Source organism: Bombus flavifrons, chromosome 2 (genome assembly GCF_040668555.2).
Source record: "Bombus flavifrons isolate JBK064 chromosome 2, iyBomFlav1_principal, whole genome shotgun sequence".
Lineage (NCBI taxonomy): Eukaryota > Metazoa > Arthropoda > Insecta > Hymenoptera > Apidae > Bombus > Bombus flavifrons.
The window spans coordinates 6,287,793-6,308,996 of record NC_138443.1 but is presented as its reverse complement, the minus strand read 5'-3'; the positions used below and the strand labels follow the sequence as shown (position 1 = coordinate 6,308,996).

At 36.9% G+C, this 21,204-nt stretch overlaps 1 long non-coding RNA gene across 4 annotated transcripts in view; it reads left to right on the top strand.

The window, feature by feature from the left end:
* The first annotated feature begins 14,806 nt into the window (after positions 1-14,806).
* LOC138190061 (uncharacterized) overlaps positions 14,807-21,204 on the top strand; it is a 33,702-nt gene continuing 27,304 nt past the window's right edge. For 3 of the 4 annotated variants that reach the window (XR_011176190.1, XR_011176191.1, XR_011176193.1), the window contains exon 1: positions 15,365-15,592. This is a non-coding gene — a long non-coding RNA (uncharacterized LOC138190061). Of the gene's footprint in view, positions 14,940-15,364; positions 15,593-21,204 lie in introns of those variants that run through there. The other variant, XR_011176192.1, reaches the window with a different exon arrangement.

Below are 21,204 nucleotides of genomic sequence, written 5' to 3'. Positions count from 1 at the left end.
TCGCTCTAGTAAAATTCCAGTGAGAGGTGGGGTGGGGGGCACCTGTATGCTGAAGCAAAGGTGGAAAGAATTGTATGGAGAAGAAGTCGTCTGAAATCTGGAATTTACTTTTAAATGTATTTCGGATTTTCCGCGATATCTTTGACGCTTGGAAATAGTTCCGATAAGAGTTGAATACGCGATACAGGAATTTGTATTTTCCATCTATTTCGAGCTTTACTTCTCTCGTTCTTTTAAATACGCAGCGAAGGATACGTAGAAAGAAAAAAAGAACCGAATATGCTGCTGGTGGGAAAATTCTTTGAAATTATGATTACGAGAGAGAGAGAGGGAGAGAGAGAGAGAGAGAGAGAGAAAGAAAGAACAGGATATAATATAACGGAAGTAAATTAAGCAAGATTAAAATTAACGTCAGATTTCTCTCGTATATTACTACATTTCTTTCGCTATAAACCAAAGATATTCAGATAATAATTAAAATTTATTTCGGCCAAGTGGAATACGAAGCTAGCTCATCGAAAAGAACACCTTGTGCAAAGAAACAGCATTTTTGAACATGTATTCTAATTTACTTGTTACAAAAGGTGAAACTGTCGTACAATAGTGTTTGATTCTCGTAAATCGATTCTACTTACAACGTTCTATCCAAGCATTCGGTAATCGCTTTAATCTCTTCTAATATTGTTCAAGATTATTCCTCAAACTAAATGATATCACGCGATAGTAATAATAAGTTTAAAAATTAGAAATTACAAAAGACAGGAGGAAAAAACGAAACGCCATCAAACATCGCTTGAAGCGTATACACACGGGACAACGTTTCAACACGGAGCCGCGTTTACGTCCGGTCGCGATAAACAAAATGTAATTTCGTCGTCGAAAATGTACACACGTACGGGGACGAATCGTTGCAAGTTATCGATGAAAAACAGCGTATTCCCAGGATGATTTGTTAGCGGGAATCGTTAGCGCGAGCGAGGTGCAATCCGTGCATTGTAAAGCAATGTTTACCAGCACGGTGGCTATTACCGCGATACCAGTTACCGATAGCCATGCGCGTATCCAGTATACACATGGCGCGAAAACATCGTGTTTCGGCAACTCGGTACACGGTCGGGTAAACATCGAAAATTATTTACCATAAAGCGAAGATTTTGTTCTGTTGAACGCGCGCGAACGAAGTACGGTGGGCGGTCGTGCGTAAAATCAACGTTTATTTCTTTTGACGTGGCCATCTTCCAGTCAGTTCCGCCGTGCGAGACTTCCGTGAAAAGAACAAAGGAGAAAGGACGACAGAAAGCAATAAGAAAAGGACAGCCACGATATATTCCGAACGAGGACACCAACGTCACTGACAGCAACACCGTGTGCACGTGAAAGTCTTTCACGGAAACTTCTCCCTTTAAACGGTCTTCTGGCCCTTTCCTTCTTAATCCCGAAGCGACCATGTTGAAAATTCGTTAGAACGGTAAGAGAGGACTCATACCTCGAGAAGAAGCCGTTCTTCGTAAATATTTCGCTCGATCGAAGTAAAGACTAATCGAAAACCGCTCCAGTGACAGATGGTTATTTAACAGCAGTTAGGGGTTGATCTCTCTATCTTCTCACTTATCGGCAATTTTCAAAGATCATCGGTGTAAATTCGACTACGATCAACGGTAGAATAATTACGACAGGTTACAATTTCTTCATTTTCCCGGATGGAATTTATTTCACCGAGGTTTCATCCACGCGCGTGGAGACTCTTAGGGGAAATGAAGATGGGACGCTTCCAAATTTTGCGCCTCGGGGTAGCTCGAGCGGCTTATCTCGTCAGTCTCGTTCGATGAAAACGACGCAGCAATCTTACAAACTTGTGGATTTTTTCTTATTTATTAGCTTTAAGCGATCCCAGTTACAGCCTCGGTTATCTGCGAATCTACATTGTACATAGATATATTCGTGTCTTCGAAAGAAGTTTAACCCTTTGCAGTGTGACTTGATATTAGTTTTTATCTCAGGAGCTCCTTTGTCGAGTCCCACTCGACATTCTTTCAGTCGCACTTTTTTTTGTGAAACGTGCGAAAGAAATTGTTTCAAGATATATCATACACTTCACAACGATAGTGTGAATAAAAGTGGTATTTAAGTGAATTTGTTTCTTCCTTCATTTATTTAAATTCTCTTATTTTTTAGTTAATGTAAATCTCAAAACACTTGAAAGCATTGGGAGCTGCTGGTAACGAAATTGAAATAAAATTCAGAGTGCAAAGGGTTAATAGATTAATACTCTCGTAGTCTGTTTCTAGATAGATGCTTCTTAAAAGTCGCAACTTTATAATCGTATTTATATATAATTTTGAATTTTTAATGGGGCGATTTAATGGAGTAATTCAATGTAAACAGCTGGTAGAAAATTTAGCCGATACTACTTTTTCCGTTGAGTTATGTTTGTTGAGACTACATTTTCGCTATGATAGGAGAACAGGCTATTTTCAGGTTTCGTTGTAATCAAGTTGTTTATCTAGCGTTGGGATCGATGGAGCAACGTGACATTTTGAACAGTAACGGGGTTGATATTATCATTATTTTACAAGAAAATATTTTGGGAGCTAGATATACGGGTCATGAATAAAGAAAGCCGGTCGATACCGAGGTTGTTTCGTTCCATGGCGAAGTAACGTATGACTTTGAACGGTAGGATCACGGGTCTACAACCTTATTTTATGTTCATCAGGAAATAGGAAAAGCTAGTACGAACATAGTTTTACGGACATATTTACTTTCATTGGTTTACCGATGTGTGCCAATAACCTATTGGTATTGTGGAAAGAATGGTGTCATACGATACAAGGAACGGTTGCCAAAGTTCTATTACGTGAATGTTATATTTTCCATTTGGTATTAATTTTTACGTAAATTCTACTAATACTAAAAATTGAAGCTTGATACTGAAAATATTTATTTGTGTAATTAAATCTTTTACCACAAATAAACTAATTTGTTATAAGGCTTTTTAGAACATGATATAAAATGTACAACTTGAACACGCTTTTTAGGGATATAGGTATAATATATTTAAAAGTACAAATAGTATAATAAAGAAACAAATTGTTGTGTGTTAGATCGTAATATTTTGATCTCATAGTTCTTTTGGTATCTAATAATCTAAAATATATTTTGGTTAATTATTCTTACGTATTATAACACAACAAGCTTTGTCATGGTGCGATTTAAAAAGCACGATAAGGTTTATGAAACGATCGATTTAATCTTTACTTTATAGTATTAATTATCGTATGTACGTAAGATAAACGCAAAATATTATACGACAAACCTATGCTTACAACGTTAGTTATAGAAGTAGTTTCTTAGATCAACCGTGTATGATAGTTTCTAATATTTATATCATGTACAGAAGAAGACGTGATTTCTTAATTTTTTTATTTACGTTTATTACGTCTCATCCATTTCACATATTTGCCATTAAACTTCGCTTCTACCTTTACTTCTACTTCCTTCGATAGTAAGAAACTGACATTCGTAAAAATTGATATTCGTATAAATTTTATTGAAATTCTTCACGATGAACGTCTTTACGGAATTTCCTTCATTTTATGAAGCTACTTGGCCTGGATATATCTTATTTTAAATAAATATGTTTTGCTATTAAATGAAAAATTACTCACGATTATTATAATAATTCATAGTTATATGTGTATTATTCAAATCGAAATACATTACGTGGCATACCTTGATACGAGAAATAAGTAACAATACATTCGTTTGCTTATTTCACTGAAACTATTTTCATATCCAGCGTAATACATCTACCGGTTGTATTTGCATAATTAGAATACACTATCAACATTTACATATATAAACGAAAATATTAGCAACCTGTACTTTACCACGCCATGTGCATCAGCAGCTTTATTCGTGTAGGCCATCAAATGTAAAGAATTTTATTTACATATATGTAAATAATATACCATATATTAGTATGAGAAGAACAAATAAAGTGTAAAGAACAATAGCTCAGCTTGTGAAAATCCGGTAAATTCATTATTGATTCGCGAATATCTAATGGAATGATGTGAATTACTACTTCTAAGAAATATACAGCAGTAAAATAATCAAAGAATTATTGAAAATTAAAAGGATGATTTAACAGACCATAGAAAATGTGAAGCACCGAACATCAAAGAGTAAATTCCACAAAGTCTAAACTTCAAGTTGTAAGAATGCCAAGATTATTACCTAGCGTTAGGAGTACTTTTACCGAAGATTACCTGAGGTCTCAAGATGCCATAGCAGGACTTCTAACCTTGGCCCCCTAATCTTGAAACTTTACTAAAGTTGAATTTTCTTCTTGTATCGCACATCTTGTCGTATCCGTTTGTGTTTCTTTTTTCTTTCGTCGATTCATTTTGTATATTATTATTGCGTAATATCGTGACAAATACGAATACTTTAGAATACTTTACAAAAAACCATTCGAATATTTAATTCACATATACCGCTAAAAATCAGTCAACTTCCCAAAAATGTATTCTTGTAAATCAATGAAATCACTATGAAAAACTACGAACTGATCGTTTTAATCACTTTGGTAGTTCTAGCATTAGAACGAAATTTACACATACTCGTCACGCCTTGTCCTCAAATATACAATAACACTCCTACACATACATCACCTGCCAATTTAAAGGATTGCACATTCGCTTTTAACAACTTCTCACTCATCATTGTTGATATCTGGCAATAACTTCGAATTAATAAGAAAATTAGCAGCAAAAGATTCAGCGTAGAAACAACTGGAAACGTGATTATAGACTTTTCGCTGATAGCGTATATCTTTAACGATCGAACCGTGGAACGTGTTTCCCGTGAAAAACATGCAGGTGGATTGCTGTTGTATGTTTCTCGGGGCGCTCTGGCCCGAATAACGCTTCCATCGACAGATCAATGGAATCCGAGGAAGAAGAGGCGGTATTTCGAAACAGCCTCATCTGGCCTCCTTTCTTTGACAGTGTCGGGCAAGAGATCGAGCAGAGGCTGCTTCCTTGCCCGAGGCTCGAAAAGCCTCTATCTAGGTCGGGTTTATCAGCTTGAATCTATCAATTACATAAAACAGCAGGATCTAGTGGCGCGCGCGTTCTACCTTGCACACGAATGCTTCGTTGGATATGAATGCTTTTCGGTAAACACCGAGTCGAGCAACGCTAAGCTGCGCTCTCACTGAGGCAACAACGAGGAGTCTTTCGTTCATGCTCCATGATTCTTGAAAAGTTGCTAATTGTTGGCCAATCCTTTTCCGTGTGTCTTCAGGTTTCTGTTACCAGTAACAATAGTTTCTGCTTGTTGTCTGTCAAACGGTGAAGATCAAAGAGAAGCAAGAAACAGGCGGCAACACGTTGCGACTGAAACAAATGCTTGTACAGTTTGACGACTGTCTCGACACATTTGCGTGTGGACAACTTATTGCTAGGGACAAACGTCGCTTTCAGACTGAACGTTCCTTTGATTATGTTGCTTCAATGTGGACAAAATGTTTCTACAAGTTGACGTTTCAGCCGTCCAGAAGTCACAATAAACAATTCCATAAACTGAAAAGCAGAAAAAATTGGCGATATCGTAAGTGCTATTTTCGAAATTCACTATTATTTCTGAAATTTCCTATTGTTTCTATCGTCCCGTTTTAACAAATGAGCTCAGGGAAGCAAGTAATTTATTTCTTTGCAATCTGAACATTAAAGTCGTCTTTATCTAATGGAATTGAGAAATTGACAAAAACTGAAGTTGATCGATTTGGCTGGCGTAAAGCTGCGTCCTCGCTAAGGCAACAACGAACAACTTTTTGTTGCCTGCTGTTGCTTGTACGTTTCAAATAGTTCCACCAGAATCGCGAAGGAACACGGCGAAGTATCGGACAACAACTGGTAACAATTTCAAGAAACATAGAACCCCAACAGAAAGTTGCTTCGTTGTCATTTCAGTTAGGACGCGGCTTTACGCGATTTACAATAAGGTGGCACGTACTTGGTGGACGCTGGTTCGCGTGCTCGTGAAAAAATGCAGTGGGTGGACAGGCGGATAGAACGTAGAAGGGGCAAAGGCTTGTTCCAAGAAATAAATAGGCTACAAACAGGGAAAGGGGATTACATTACACCGTCGAAGGGAAATTCCTGTGCTAGAGATAAACGTCCGAGACGCGTGTCTAATGCACCGTGCCGGAGCTTATCAAACCTCGCCGTCGTGTTATCGTGTATATACCTTTAAGGTATAAGTAGCACCATGCTGTGGACAGTTTACACTTTTTCACGTGGACACACGCAGCTGCAGCTCGCCAGCAGATATTCGTGTCCACTGTTGTTTGCACAACCCGTGCAGTCGGATAAATTCTATCTCATAGCGTGATGTATTTTAGAATGTTCACTGTAATCGCAGCTTCCCGGGTATACAGTCTAGATAGATGGTGTAGCGTGAAATTTACGTGACTCACGCCGCGGACGTGTATCGAGTTCTTAATCGTCGTTTTGGATCTCTTCGTTCCGATATTTTGCAGAATGCAAGATACAGTCTGTAGGATGGTATCGATCTTATTTTAGATGTAGATGTGGAAGTTGACAATTGAAATTGAAATGGGAGTGTATATTTACATAGATTTTCCTTGGGACGTTACTAATTGAGCATCTATCAAGTTAAACGATATCGTATCAAAAGAGTCGGTGACGAGTTAGACCATACAACGTGTAATGTCTCTTTTAAAGCCAAACAATTCCTATAATAACGATTTTTTTAAATATTTTCTGTGATTTATGAAATATTCTTGCGATTTCAATTAAAGAAAAATTCGTTATGTATTATATTTCTACGCTTTATAAAAATGATCCTCAGCTGAAATGGGAAATGTATAGAATTTGAAGCTTTTTATGAAGTTTCATATTGTTTCACTCGTTAATTCTTTATTTGGAAATAAATTCTGTTCTTGACCGCCGTAATACATGGGTTCGGTATATATAAAATTAAATTAACGCTACACCATGGTTCTTGTTTGAAATCAGGACATTACAACGTGTAGCAATTTGTACGGTACTCCCTTCCACAAGTACAATAAATTTTTGCTAGCTGACACAACGGCGCGCACTTGTAACTATACTATACATTCCTAAAATGCTCATCTCTGCTGCTTCTTGCTCGTGAACGCGAAGTTGTTTGGCCGTTAAGCCGAAAGAATTTTTAAGGTCAGGATATGAACTCCCTTTTTTTGAGAGATACTAAACTTCTCTACTCTCATAACATTTCGAAAATACATCGCATAAACGTATACTTCAGATCCATAAATTTTGTCAAGTCATAAACTGAAATTTCAATTGTCAACTAATTTCAGATATAATTTTAGTTATCAGTAAATGCAACGTTTTTATCGACTCTCTTCAATTTTATCTAGATGTATAGGAAATTTGTCAATAAATCTTTAATCTTCTTTTTATTCAAATAATCTTTTTTCAATAAATCTTTCTAACAAAGTTCCTGCTTCTCTTGTAATAATTTTCTAACAAAACAGGAGAGAATTAAATATTCCCTAGTATTATCATTAACCCAGATGTGCCAGTCACCTTTTCAAAAGGATGATTAGAAAATAATTTTGCTATCATTTTTTACAATTTTTGTAATATCTATTGTTTGATCATACTGTTCAATGTCCTTTGAAACACATAGCCATTTTTTACGATATTGATAACTTTTCAAAGATATAGCTTAAATATCAGATAATTTCAGATAATTACTTGGAAAAACATGTGAAAAAGATTCAAGTATATCCGGATTAAAAACAAAGGATATTTATGTTCGAATATACAGATTTTCATAGGATATTTGTGCAATGTATCGCGTTCACAATGTTTACGTTACTAATTTATAAAACTTTTATCGATTTCGACCGTACAATAAAATCTCTCTGGCAGTATATTCGAAACTAATTTTACACGAAGAATAATACCAGTGTCCTGACACGTTTGTAATTGCCGCGGGGCTGCTGATTAATGTTTTAAACAATAAACCAAGGGAATGTATGCGCACGATCGCGAACTGATAGCAATCCGTTCGCGGAAATTTCGTCGGTGATTATGCTTCATGAATTTCAATCGTGGCTCCAGATTAAGATCGTTCAAAATTGACCGGTGCAATTGGCCGAATCGACGAACGAACTTGGGACGATTTGCGTATTTATGACGTGCATATACAGCAACCCACATTGGGTTCAGCCAGTTGATGGTCGAAGGATTGACCCGGCGATCGTGTAAATTAAAATGCAGTGCATACCGGCCGCTTCTGCCGTCTACTTAAAATCCACGATAGAAGCACGATATACTAAATAACTTAAACGCGCGCCGCGAACGATCTTCTGTCAGTGAAAATGGCCGAATACGATTCGTTTCTCAGCTATCTCCGTTATAAAGGAATGGTATTCAGCAGCAACGATAAAACGACGAGCGATGGTTATGTAAATTCGCTAGTTTATGATAGTTTAAAGCTGTATTTCGTCTCGTGATTCGTAATTTTCTTGAATCTTTTTCCCTTACAGATTAGTTTCCATACTGAGATTTGTGTTAGTTTTAACGGAGAAAAATGTTTATTTTCTATTAAGTATTCTGGTCTTCCTTTTGAATTAATTAATGTAAAATATTTACCGAAAACGATAACGAGGAATTTGCATAAGGTAGATTAACTTAGCTGCAGTTCTTGAATTTTGATGTCTGAAACATACTCTTGATTTAACAAACAGAGAAATGCTTAATGTTTTGAGAAAATGTCTAATGTAAAAATTTTAACGAGAAATGATACACGTCAGTGATAATTTTTTCATACATTTCCTCGATATTAAGGGACGTTTTTAACGATGGAAAAGATACGTGTCGAGTACTGCAATATCCTACTACTCGAACGTTCGATTTTTATCATAAAAAATAAAGATCTCTGAAAAAAAATGTGTGTGCTACATGATGCTTTAATGTAGAGAGATTTTAAACGTCATCGAGAAGTAATTTTTAGCTTCGAATGTTTTTACAGTTTTTTAAAATTAATAGCGAATATCATTGAAAAGCTTTCTCGAAAAGCTCTGTTTCAAATAAACAAATGCGTAATTTTTCTCTCATATGTATTACTTGAAAATTTACACATTCATGAATAATATAAATGTGTAAAAATATATGGAATATTGAAAGTGAAGTATTCGTTAAAATATTTAAGAGATAAAACAAATTGTTAGTTTTATCCATAAAAATATGAATTTCTATAAAGATCAACAATCCAGTTATATTTCAATAAACCATATATCACTCACAATGATTTAAATCTTTAATTCGTTAACTTCGAATCCATAGTTCCTCTATGTCATAATTCTGTTTAACCAATTCCAGGATCTCTATTCAACGCGGTATATCCGCGAATACGAGTACGTTTGTAGCATTCTTCTCGTCGCACAAATCAACCGTATTAAAAGGCCGAATAACGACGCGATGCGACGAACACGTTGGAGGAACGTTCGTCTTCTGTTTCCGCTATACGTACAAATCAAATTAAACAAAGGGCTAGTCGGCCTCGAAACCGCCGTTACACGGTCATTCGAAGCGGTCACGCTTATGAATCAAATTAAATAAAAGAGACGTGAATCGAGACACGAGAACTAATGCTGTTCCATAAAACCGAGGGCTGGCCGCTCGACCCGTTCAAAAACTCGTGAAATACGATTTGACTGTGGTGAATGGGCGATAGCGAGCGATATCGAGAAAGCTCGAGATCCTCCCGTTGAAGCTGGTCACACTAAAGTCGTGGAAATGCCGATAAATCGGCCAATCTGGCACCGAGACCCTATGTGGTACATCATGACGTGTCCCACGATATTTCTTAGGAAAATCGGTGCCACTTTAACGTCTGTTCGGCTTACTCGCGACCGAGCGATTATGTGCGGCCCACCGCCTCCTAAACAGACGGAACTTTCTGCGTGTCACTCTTAATAGTACTATTTATTGCGGTAATAACCGGTGCTGGTGAAGCAAGGCCGCCTGCAGGCTGTCGTACACTAAGAATATCGGGGCGCAATCCTCTTATCTTAGGTACCGTTCGCGAAGAATAGCAGCCTGATATTAACACCTCGCTGGTCGTGTAACGTAAGAGAAAGAGGAACGATGTTATTTACCGGTCACGCTGTAATCGTATACCGTAATCAAAGACAGTTATGCTGTAATCTGTGCAACGTTTCAGAATATATAGCCATCAGGATATACAGCGGAGTATATGTATATACATATAAGAAAGCAGATTTCAGGTGTTAGCGAAGGGTTAGCAAGTTATTGCGGCATAGGCGGATCAGCTGTTTCTCTTTTACCATTTCTTTACACGCGTCGTTTCTCGGATCAGGCGAGTTAATGGCATTGTCGAACCTATTATACGTTTTAGTGTTGCGATACGAAGTAGTGCAGTTGCGGAGTTTATACAGCGCATTCGGTGCTCGGGGGAAAAGCCAGCGCTTTGATGACAGTTTATATATTCCAGCGAACGTGCTTTATATTTCACTATAGATAGAAAATTTAATTAGAAAAAGTAAGAAAAAGTGATAGTTTCAATAGGCCAAGAAGGTCTTTAAATAACGATAGAACGAATTTGAACGACGAATATCTAGCATTCTGATTTTCTTTTATATTCGAACAGCGTAGCAAACAATATTTTTCCGTAATAGTATCTTTATTTCTACCAACTATCATAGTATGACCGTGTTAGGATGAATGTGGCGAGGAAGGTTTATTCTCGAAGAGTACGGATACTCTGTTTCATATCACGATACTTTATCACGTTCCTTTTCAATATACGTCTCGGGAATATTACGGGTGTAAAGTTTTAGGACAGCAAAAGATATTGATCGGGAACGGAAAGTTTTTTGCAACTTTTTGAAACAGAAAAGGCGACACCTCCGAGGGAGGACAAGATTCGGAAGGTTCTGCTTGAGTGTATGATTTAGAGGTAGAAAGTTAAGATGACGCAGGGCTTGCGAAGTTCTCTAAAAACTTCTAAACGTCCCTAGTTACAACTTATGAAAAGTAACAGTGTAAAGATTAATATTACCGGAGCTATCAATAGCTCTGAACTTTAACCGAGTAAAAATAATGTCGCTTCGCATTTGTTTAGTCGACGTTGATAGTATAACAAGTTAACCTGCCGTGAACTTCATCGTAGATAATTTCACATGTCATCACGGCTAATAATCGCGGCCATAATTCAAACACACTTTGTCGTAGCGTTTCACAGCTCGATCCCTCAGGAATTTGCATCATCATCCTAGAATAGTAGTTTTTATCGCGAATTTCCTCCAATTATGGAGGTGTCCATCTTTGACAAGGGTCTTCTAAACTGGCAATGAATCAATCGCTGCAAAAACCTCTCACCTTCTCTTTTTATACGATCCTTTACCACCGTTCTTCTTTTCTATACGTTATCGAGGTATCCTTCGTTATCTGCAGTCGAGGAAAAAAATAAGTGGACAGGTAATGGAAGTAGATATTGACGAAATTTAATCGAACTGATGCTAGTGTTATATATAATTCAATTTTATTCGTTATGGTCATCTAAAAAATTTCTTTCGTTATAAGGAAATAATGAATGCACAACCATTTTTCGTTTTATATTATTTTATCGAATTACGTATGATCCATTTTGTTTTATCAAGATAAAAATTACAACGTTCGACAGATTAGGTTTCATGTTTGTATAAAGATGCGTTTTTGTAAAAGACGTGTCTGTAAAAAAAAAACATTTTTCGGACAACTTAATATATCCTGATAGTATTGAGTTGTCAGATGAGTCTCAAATTTGTCCTAGTATAAACTATAAACTTTCTTCCAACATCTTGTGGTAACACAATTAAATCAGATATGCTCCATTCTCTATAATAATCTTTTGGTATCTATCGTCTAGCGCCATTATTCCATCCACGTAGAATTTATATTGTTTCTGAGATAAGTTCGAGACTTGCAGACAGCCTAATACGTAGACCATTTAGCGAATAATTGAAATTAATATTTATATTTATGTGTAAACATGTCATATTTAACGAATCTTCGTTGATACATATTTTCATTCTCTGTTCATTTATTCTTGTCCACGACTGCATTTTTCTTACGCCCCCGTGCTTTCGTTTTCCACAATGTCGCGCGCTATTCTTTAATCGAGCATTTGCCGAATGGACAATAACTGTAAATCCAGACGATTAGACGCAGGAAAATTGCCTGGAAGGTAGTATGTGAGCCGGATATAACGAGACTTGTGTCGCCTTTTGCTATTCCGTTAGTGTGCCGATGCGAAAGAAATATAGAACGCACAGAAGCGTCTACACGCGAGGAAAGAACAAAGAACGTGTACGTAACGTGAAAGAAGAACTTTCGTAAAATAGCGTTTCGTATTGCACGTAGATCCGGTTCGAAGAACTAGAAAATGATTTGTCCGCTGGTGTGCTACCTCATAATGTGTGTACTGTTCTTCCTTGTGTGCAATTCCGTGTTAAGCTTAAAAGATGTGAAAATAGAATTGGGGATTTTGTGTTGGTGTCATGTGGTGTATAAACGTCGCTGCTACTTGTGTACTTTATTCTCTGGTTTTCTAAATTGTGCCGATTTGAAATACTGTATCTATACAAGACTTTAGTTGAACGTAATATAATCTTATCAAAGATGGTCAATAAAGCAATTGACAAAAATAATATATGTTTTGAACAAGTTCAGATTAGCTAAATAGCCTTGATCCTTCGATAATAAGTAATTAGAAAATTATCAGAAAATATAAATAACGATGCACCGTTATTTATGCTGTAGAAACAGTTAAAAGAGGACAAATAATGTCCGATCGTAGCATAATCCAAGGTTCATAGGAATATTCGAATATGTGTTGAGGTTGACTGAGAGGAACGAGTGGATGAATTTGTAATAGAAAAATATATTGAAATAAGTATAGGTATAAGTATAAGTACAGGTATAGTGTATGCTGATCCAGATCCTCACTCTTACAATGTTACGATATAATAGAAAGAAATTATGACAGGGAACACGTTCATATATTAATAGCAAAGGACATTAGCAAAAAGTTAATCTTGGTGTGTAGCTCTAGCTGAAGCTCTACTTATAGCTCTTTTGATTCTAGACCTTGTAACCCAAAACAACATTTATATTCAAAGGCACAATAATATCGACCTCTCCTTATCTTGAATTTTTTCACTAAATTCTATTCTCTTCGTAACACCTGTCTCCAGGTTACGGATATACAAATGTAAGGATGTAGAGTTTTTCTTGAAGTAATTACTTCAACAATATGAGTTCGTTCAAATTTAAAGGAGAACTTTTACATATTAATACAAAAATTTACATATTGTAATTTTAATTATTTGACAATAACTAGCGAGTTCAGTCATACGAGTTTATGATTTTTCATACGATTGCGTTGGAAACTAGTTAAATAAATGTGAGAATAGAGGCGGGTAGATTCATCAATAAGACTGCCTAGCAAACTTGTGCGCGTTGGATGGAGAGATGTTCATTGGGAAACAGGGATCTATTTGAATAGATCTCGATGGTTAGGTAACGGAACTTGCGGGAAATAGAGATTCTGCGATGATAATGGAAACCCTCTGGTATCAAGTATATGATGTTCCAATAGTATGAAACAATGGTTTCTGGCATATGAAGTGCTATTGATGTTACCGATGACCGATGCTTTCTTGACTGAATGATTTCTGAATGGATCTCAAGGTGACGGTATTGATCGCTAGCATTCTACTAGTAGACACTGTTTACCAGAGGTACATCCATTGATTAATAATTTCACGACGTAGCGAGTTAGCGTTAGTAGATGGTACGATCAACGTTAACGTTAACGTCAAGATAATAATAATAATTATACATTTTTATATCCATATATAAAATTACATTATACGCGTATTATTGCCAAGAACATCTTAACTTTCAATCGCAACAGAATGATAGATTTATTTAAAAAGTTCGCAATATCTTCTTTTAAAATTTAATTTCTTCTACTATCAAATTTATCAGTGTTATACAAGAGAATTTATTAAAATTATTTGCGTGTATCTTGTGACCTATAAAATTTCATCAACGATATCGATATATTTCACTGTTTTAAAGCTTCCGCGCGATTATCTGTCGACGAAGTTTCTAATCTACAATTAAAACCAAGCCACGGAATCTTCCAAAGGAATGGTGCAAGGAATTAACAACAAAGACGTACTTACTCATCGGACACAACAGAAAATGGCTACCATGATCGCGTTCGCGAAAGTTTGCTGCACGATGGGGCGTAACGTGTTCGAACCATTGAATAATGAATAGCAAACGAAATTGTTGAAAGTAGCTCGGCTCCTCTATTCGGTTTCGAGGCGGGCCGAGTAATTCACCGTATGAAGAGAGCAATTGAAAATAATGCGGCTGATGGACGCGGCTCACGAAAGCGGATCCGACCAACGAGGGATACGAGTTACAAAACGAGTAACAATTTGATCGATAAGCATTCCGCACGGAAAGAAAAATCGTCGTATTCGTCATTGGAGTGTCTGCGCGAGTACGCTGCCGGCGATTTATGGATGTCGTCGTGCCGCTGTCGGAGCAGATTTTCCATTCGACAATTTTGTCGTTTTTAGCAAAGCAGAAAGAGTGATTGATCGATTTTTACGATTTAAACTATTTTATACCGATAATAACTACGACTACGAACGTTTATGTAAAATCTAGATTTTTATGGATACCAACGAAGGAATGCGCTCGGAATAGTGATTTGTTTCACTCACTAAATTTTATATCGTGTATAGTGGCTGCTCGATAATACAGTTGCGAATGATACTACGAAGAAATTGCGACGGTACTCGTAAAATGTGATAAACAGCGTCGTATAATATGGTATAAGTAGATAATTCGAACAGATTTGATTCTCTAGGGAAATTAATAATTGTAAAGGATATAATGGCTTACCTTTTATATCTGAACTGATTTATATTATAATTCATGTAGCTCGTGTAACACGGTCCCTGATAATTAATTTACTTTGTACTTAGAAATTTATAAATTTTCGTATATTATGTATCTGTGTTCTGCCATATTTAATTTCGTATAAATGCAGTAAACATTCGTAATTTAATAACAGCATACACGACTGACTAAAAAAGTCAATTAAAAATTCTGCTATTTTGCATAATGTTTTGGTTAAACATCTATCGAAATAGAGGAATTGATAAAGACTATTGAAAGATTCAATTTATATGCACTTGATAAATCATTCCACATTTTTGCCCATTAATGTTACATGATTTTCTTTTATTTTCCAGACGATAATGATTAATTTATGAAATTCGATTACATTGCTATTCTTACATCTTTAATACTATTAAGATTTCCTTTTATAACATCTAATACATGTTCTACAATTCGTTAAACGTTAATATTCTGTACGACAAGGCTATATAAATGGTTTCTGTAGATTTAGCCGAAGGAATTAATGGGTAGATGAGAACTTGTAACTAAGATAGCAGTTAATGGAAGGATTTCTAATCCTGGTAAGTAATAGAACAGTGAAATACGATATAACTTAAGATTATTATAAATTCTACCGGTTCTAGAAATAGCTGTCGACATCGTACAGAATATTTATTAAATCGTTAAACAGATTATTAGTCTCGTCTGGAAGTTGAATTTCTATAAAAGCATTTGTCACGTTGATTTCCAAAGATCGGTGACCGATTATGATAAATATCGAACTTGTACAAATTGGAAATTCTTTCAACATCCAAACGTCTTCCTATCTAAGGCAGGATTTGCCAGATAAGCTTTACTGATGAGTTCAACTGGGAAATCCCGGACGAAAAGGAAACTTTCTTTCCTCTTTCGTTGCCATCAAATAGGAATTTTTCCACTTGCTCTTACAATTCGCCGAAGATAGAAATTCATTTTTCAACGATAACGTGGCGTTACATTATGTATTGTTGTAATAAATAGAAAAGATTACGACGTGAATAAAAACAGAGGAGCTGAAGCTACCGTACTTTGAAAACGTTATCTTCGTTACGATTCCTCCGTTTACTGGCGTTAATTGCAGCTTCGTAGTCGACGATCGTACAACTAATCGTAAGTTACTTGTATCTGGCGCAATATTAATTCTCCCATGTTCCCGATACTTGTTTATTATCGAGTGTAACGCGTTCTCGTTTACTTAATTGACCTGCTAATCGCTGTATTGATCACCGGTCGTTAAACGTTCTAACTTTATGCGCTGTATTTTATACGTGTATCGATACTATCGATACGTCATTTGTACGTCAACTTCGTTAAACCCTAATTATCGCTTTTTCGTCTCTCAACTCCTATTTTTCTACATTCCAACGATCAATCACCGTTTTACTCGATTATACGTGGAAACTGAATATTCGTTAATTTATGATATATAATCACGTGAGCTGATGTGGGCTGCGGAATATAAATTTTTAGTTGGAACCCATTTGTTTAACATCGATATACGGTCGTTTCGAACCGCGTTTAATTGATTCATAACGAATTGATTGCAAACTACTCACTTTTTATCTCAGTTTTCTCACAATGTTCATTGCAAGACTCTCTCTCCCTCCCTCTCTCTCTCTCTCTCTCTCTCTCTCTCTCAACAATTTTATTTCTCCAATTATTTTTCGATATTGATTAACAACGATAACACGAGCTTCTCGATATATCGTACACGCTGCACTCGTTTTAAATCAATTGGCATACTAAGTTAACTACCCTAAAATTTCTATCTAAATATGCCTGCGTTTAAAACAGCGTAAACATTTTTCAATGAAATACATCTGATACTCCATACTACAATAGTATACCATCTAACGATAGAACGTCTCGAACCGAGAGCTAAACGGCAAATCTTCAAATCGTGAAAGAATCTCGTTACTCCCCGCGAATCTCAATTTCTGATAAACGAACGATCTCGGTATAGTTCTTCACGGCAGCCAACAGCTTGGTTAAGCAGATACTTATTGCCGTATAGATCGTTCAGTTCGATCTTGGTACAATGCAAATCGCCCGAGCAGCTACTTTCGAGGCAATAAAAACGATCTTACCGATCCCGCGGAGCTCGCTAACGACCATCGCCAATTCTTTTCATCCATTCAATTTTTCTTCCCCCGCCGCTCCCGCGTCCATGGTAAATGAGACACGAATGATGTGAAGAGAGGTCGTTTGACCCATATCCGGGGCGAAGCTGCCGGTTAATGAGTTTCGGTACCGCGACGACAACGTCGAGTTCGCGTACGTTCCCTCAGCTCATGCCACATTTTTCTCTTTTTTTCTGCAGTGGCATCGACCGTCATGTCGATACGAATTTTAGTTATTTACGGCGTCGAGGTTCGGCAGTTACCTCGCCGGTGCTGGCATGATCGCCGCTTGAAATTCGCAAAGGCAAATGGACAGAGAAGATATGATAAACGGGATCGTGCGAAGAATCGCGAGATACGCTGCGACGCTTTCACGGAAAACCGGGAACTGATGCTATGAGATAATGTTGCGAGTGCCATAGTCTGACGTTGCTGTTTAAGCACCCTCGTCTCAAATCGATATGTATAGAGAGGACTCGTGCAGGGAAAAAGGAGAAAGAAGGCGCGGAGAGTAGGGACGCGACTGAGAAGTGTTGGGCAAAAAGAGCAGGTGAAGAAGAAAGGTAATGATAACGAGAGAAAGAGAGGAGTAGAGTATAAAGAGAATAAGGGAAGAAAAAGTTGACGATAGATGAGGTATAAGGGGAAAGAAATAAGAGAAGAATGGAATAAAGAGCGGAATATATGAAATCATTTGTTGGAAGATAAACGATCTGTTGGATGATGCTCGTATCTAGAATTTGATTTCTACTCCAGTCTATCTGGTTCGGATAAGTTTAACCATATTGATCGGTCTGGTTGGTGAACGAGAAGGTAAATAGCGAAGCGTGATAACATCTGTACCGGAAGCCTCCGCAGTTGATGGATGTCGCGCGGAATACGCAACCTCGCCAAGTCAAGTATCGTGTTTCAAAGGCAGAAGAAACTACATGAAGGTACTTGATCGAGAAGAAAGTTGATAACGAGTTCTCGTTTTCTTTATTATTTAATTGGAATTTTCTAATGGTTGTTAATTTGTAGCTACCGCCATCCTTAAATGTGATGATCCAATGGCGAGACAAAGCACGTATTACGGAATATCTGTTGAAGCAACCGAAACTCTTAAAAGTACCACAACCACATTTCACAGGTCAATTTTCTCTTACACATTACTTTAGCCCTCACGAAATGTCCACTCTCGCTTTTACCGCATGAGCGCACCCTAAACGAATCCTCCATCGTTTAAAGCTATACGTGCAAGACTGTAGACAATCTCAGACCAAATTTACCTTTACCCACTAAAATATTAAGCTGCCCTCTGTACAAAGTACTTACGAAGTTAATTAACTAATTCGAAACAGCACTGCATTACGTATATACAAGTATTATCGCACATAAAAAATACATCGTTCCTTATTCTTCAGTGAAGAAAAACGCAAGTACGTGGAAGCAGTGAATTATTCGAGATTTTATATATCGTTCTTCGTTGTATTTTATGGTACGGCTATTTGTATATCAAGGTGGTTTTTAATACCAGGATCGGTAAAACTTTGTCTTCTTGAGAAGGATTCTTATCTATACGAGGGAAGATTATTACCATCATTTCAATGTGCACGAGCTGTAACGTTGGTACGCTATCACGTGACGTTTATTAAAGCATTACGGCATGCTTTATTTCATCTCCACGGTTAACCATGGTTTTTATCGAACCCTTCTATTCTCCCTTGTTCACGGTATGCAAATGAAGCTGACCGTTAATATCGTCCCGATAAAATCGTTAGATAGCACTGCATGGAGATTTACTCCCCGTTTTCGGTTCAAAGAGGTAAAAAGGGGCGATATACGTCGTACATCCAAGGTACCTCCGACCTTGCTTAGTATAGGCACGCACTTGGGAAAAATAATTTGCACCAAAGTGTCGAACATAAATCCATCTTTACTGTCGTTATTTCGTAAGATATCGTAATACCGTGAGAGCTACGAAAAATAACGCGTAGATTATTGGCGTATTACTGGCGTAAAATTTTATGGAAAGTTTTTGCTATATCGCTGCGTATTTTACGTTTTCAATCGTCGCTTGGCCTTTTTAACCGAGAGCAGAGCACCTTATGTTAACAGTATGATAAAATGAAGAATTTACAAAATGAAAGGTTCGGAAAATACAAAGTATTCCTGCTTCGTCAAGATTTTGTCATTTCTGACAACAAATATCGAAGATATATGTTCTTTCAGTTGTCTATAATAAATAAATATCGCTAGAACGAACATAATTGGTTCTGGAATTTTCTTCGCTATAGCATTTATCCGATCGTTTTAATATATATTGGAATATTGCATGTAGAAATAATTCGTTCACAGATCCAGTTTATATAAACGAATTATCGGAAAAATGACAAAGTAAGATTTATTGATCCGGTGTAGAACACTGTATTATTCCTAGAGCTTTCTTTTTAAATAATATTCACGATACAGAAGTATTTGAAATTTTCAGGGAAAATCGTTTTATAGAGAAGATGGCGAACATAAGGTGAGCTGAAAGCATATCTCGCGCCATCATTTTATGCAACACATCCTCAAGCTTAATTTTCAGTTTATGAAGAGGATCTATCTTCAACGATACTCTATTACGAGCTTGTTAATTTAAATAACCTTATCGTGTAAATTATCGAACTTACTTTAGAAGCGATTAATACTTCGCCAACTAAAAGACCGTCTATAATAAAAATTCAAAGTAGGTAATAACATGTAAACGACGACAAAGGCAGTAGATTTAATAATAAAACATTGCGCGTATTAATTAAAAATTCTAATCGTAATCTGTCATGTCCGCAATTAAACCGCAGAGCTTGTTAATTTAAATCTCAGTAGAAACTAAATTTTAAAAACTAATTTTTATTAATATTAACTAAGCTATTAAGAACGACTATTTTCCCTTTATTTAACATGAATAATACAACATCTTAAAAAATATTAAATTTAATGCACGCCGTAATAATTATTTGTTTCTCCCAGTCTCGTCTCTAAATTTCAAGAATTAATTCTACCATTGTTAAAAACGCCTGCTTTTCCACTTGATACGAATAGCAACGTTACTCTGTACAATTTTAAATCTAATTCACGCCATAATAAACTCCTCTTCCTCTTAATTTCCTTCCTTTCCTCTCTTTTCCTTATTAAATTACCAACACCTATGTTACCTTATTTTGCGCTCGGTATCGGTACCTACCCTATTCCGGACTCAAATTAACTTTCTTTCTCTCTCTCTCTCTCTCTCCTTCTGCCACTAATTCAGTCTGTTGACTTGCAGTTAGATATCAAAACCCTTACCTCCTTCTTTCCTATTTATTCTACTCGGAGAAAAACAGACCTTATCTCCCCGCATTTCCTACGCTAAGAACCTATCTACAGAAACGTCGTATCCAAAAAAACATCCCTTCCTCGATTTTGTCCGACGAAACTGAGAATACACGATGGGAAGTTCGTGGAGATTTTCGAGTCGTGCGGAGGAGCGAACGCGCACCAATTAATGACATTTCCCCGATCACTTGCCGGCGAGTTACGATCGAGGAGGGTTCGGAAAACTCATGCGGGTGAACTACCGTTAAACAGAAAGTAGAAGTCATTATCCACAAATTACCGAACACCCGAGGCTCGGTGCTCGTTTCAAGAGGCCACTAAAGCGGTATTAAAACTTTTTTATTTATGGATTTCTCCGGAAGAGTGTTTCTTGGCCCCTGCACAAGCTACACGGTCTGTTTAATTTAACATTTTAAGGCACGTCGAATCACCACGCCGCGCTGACTGCACGGACGATTTTTGTTGTCTTTTTTAATGCATAATTAAACGCACACCGCCACGCTGATAAGAAGCAGAGTAGCTTGCGAACGGAAAACAGAAGTTCGAGCGTAATATTGCAACACTGCGTGGACGAGTGCATAGAGAGAGAATAAAAAGCAGAGTGGAGACTTAGCCAAATACGGAACGTTGCGATCGTATTGTGTATGCACGTTTGCATAAATAATCCTCCGTTTTCCACCACTCTGTTTTTATCGAGA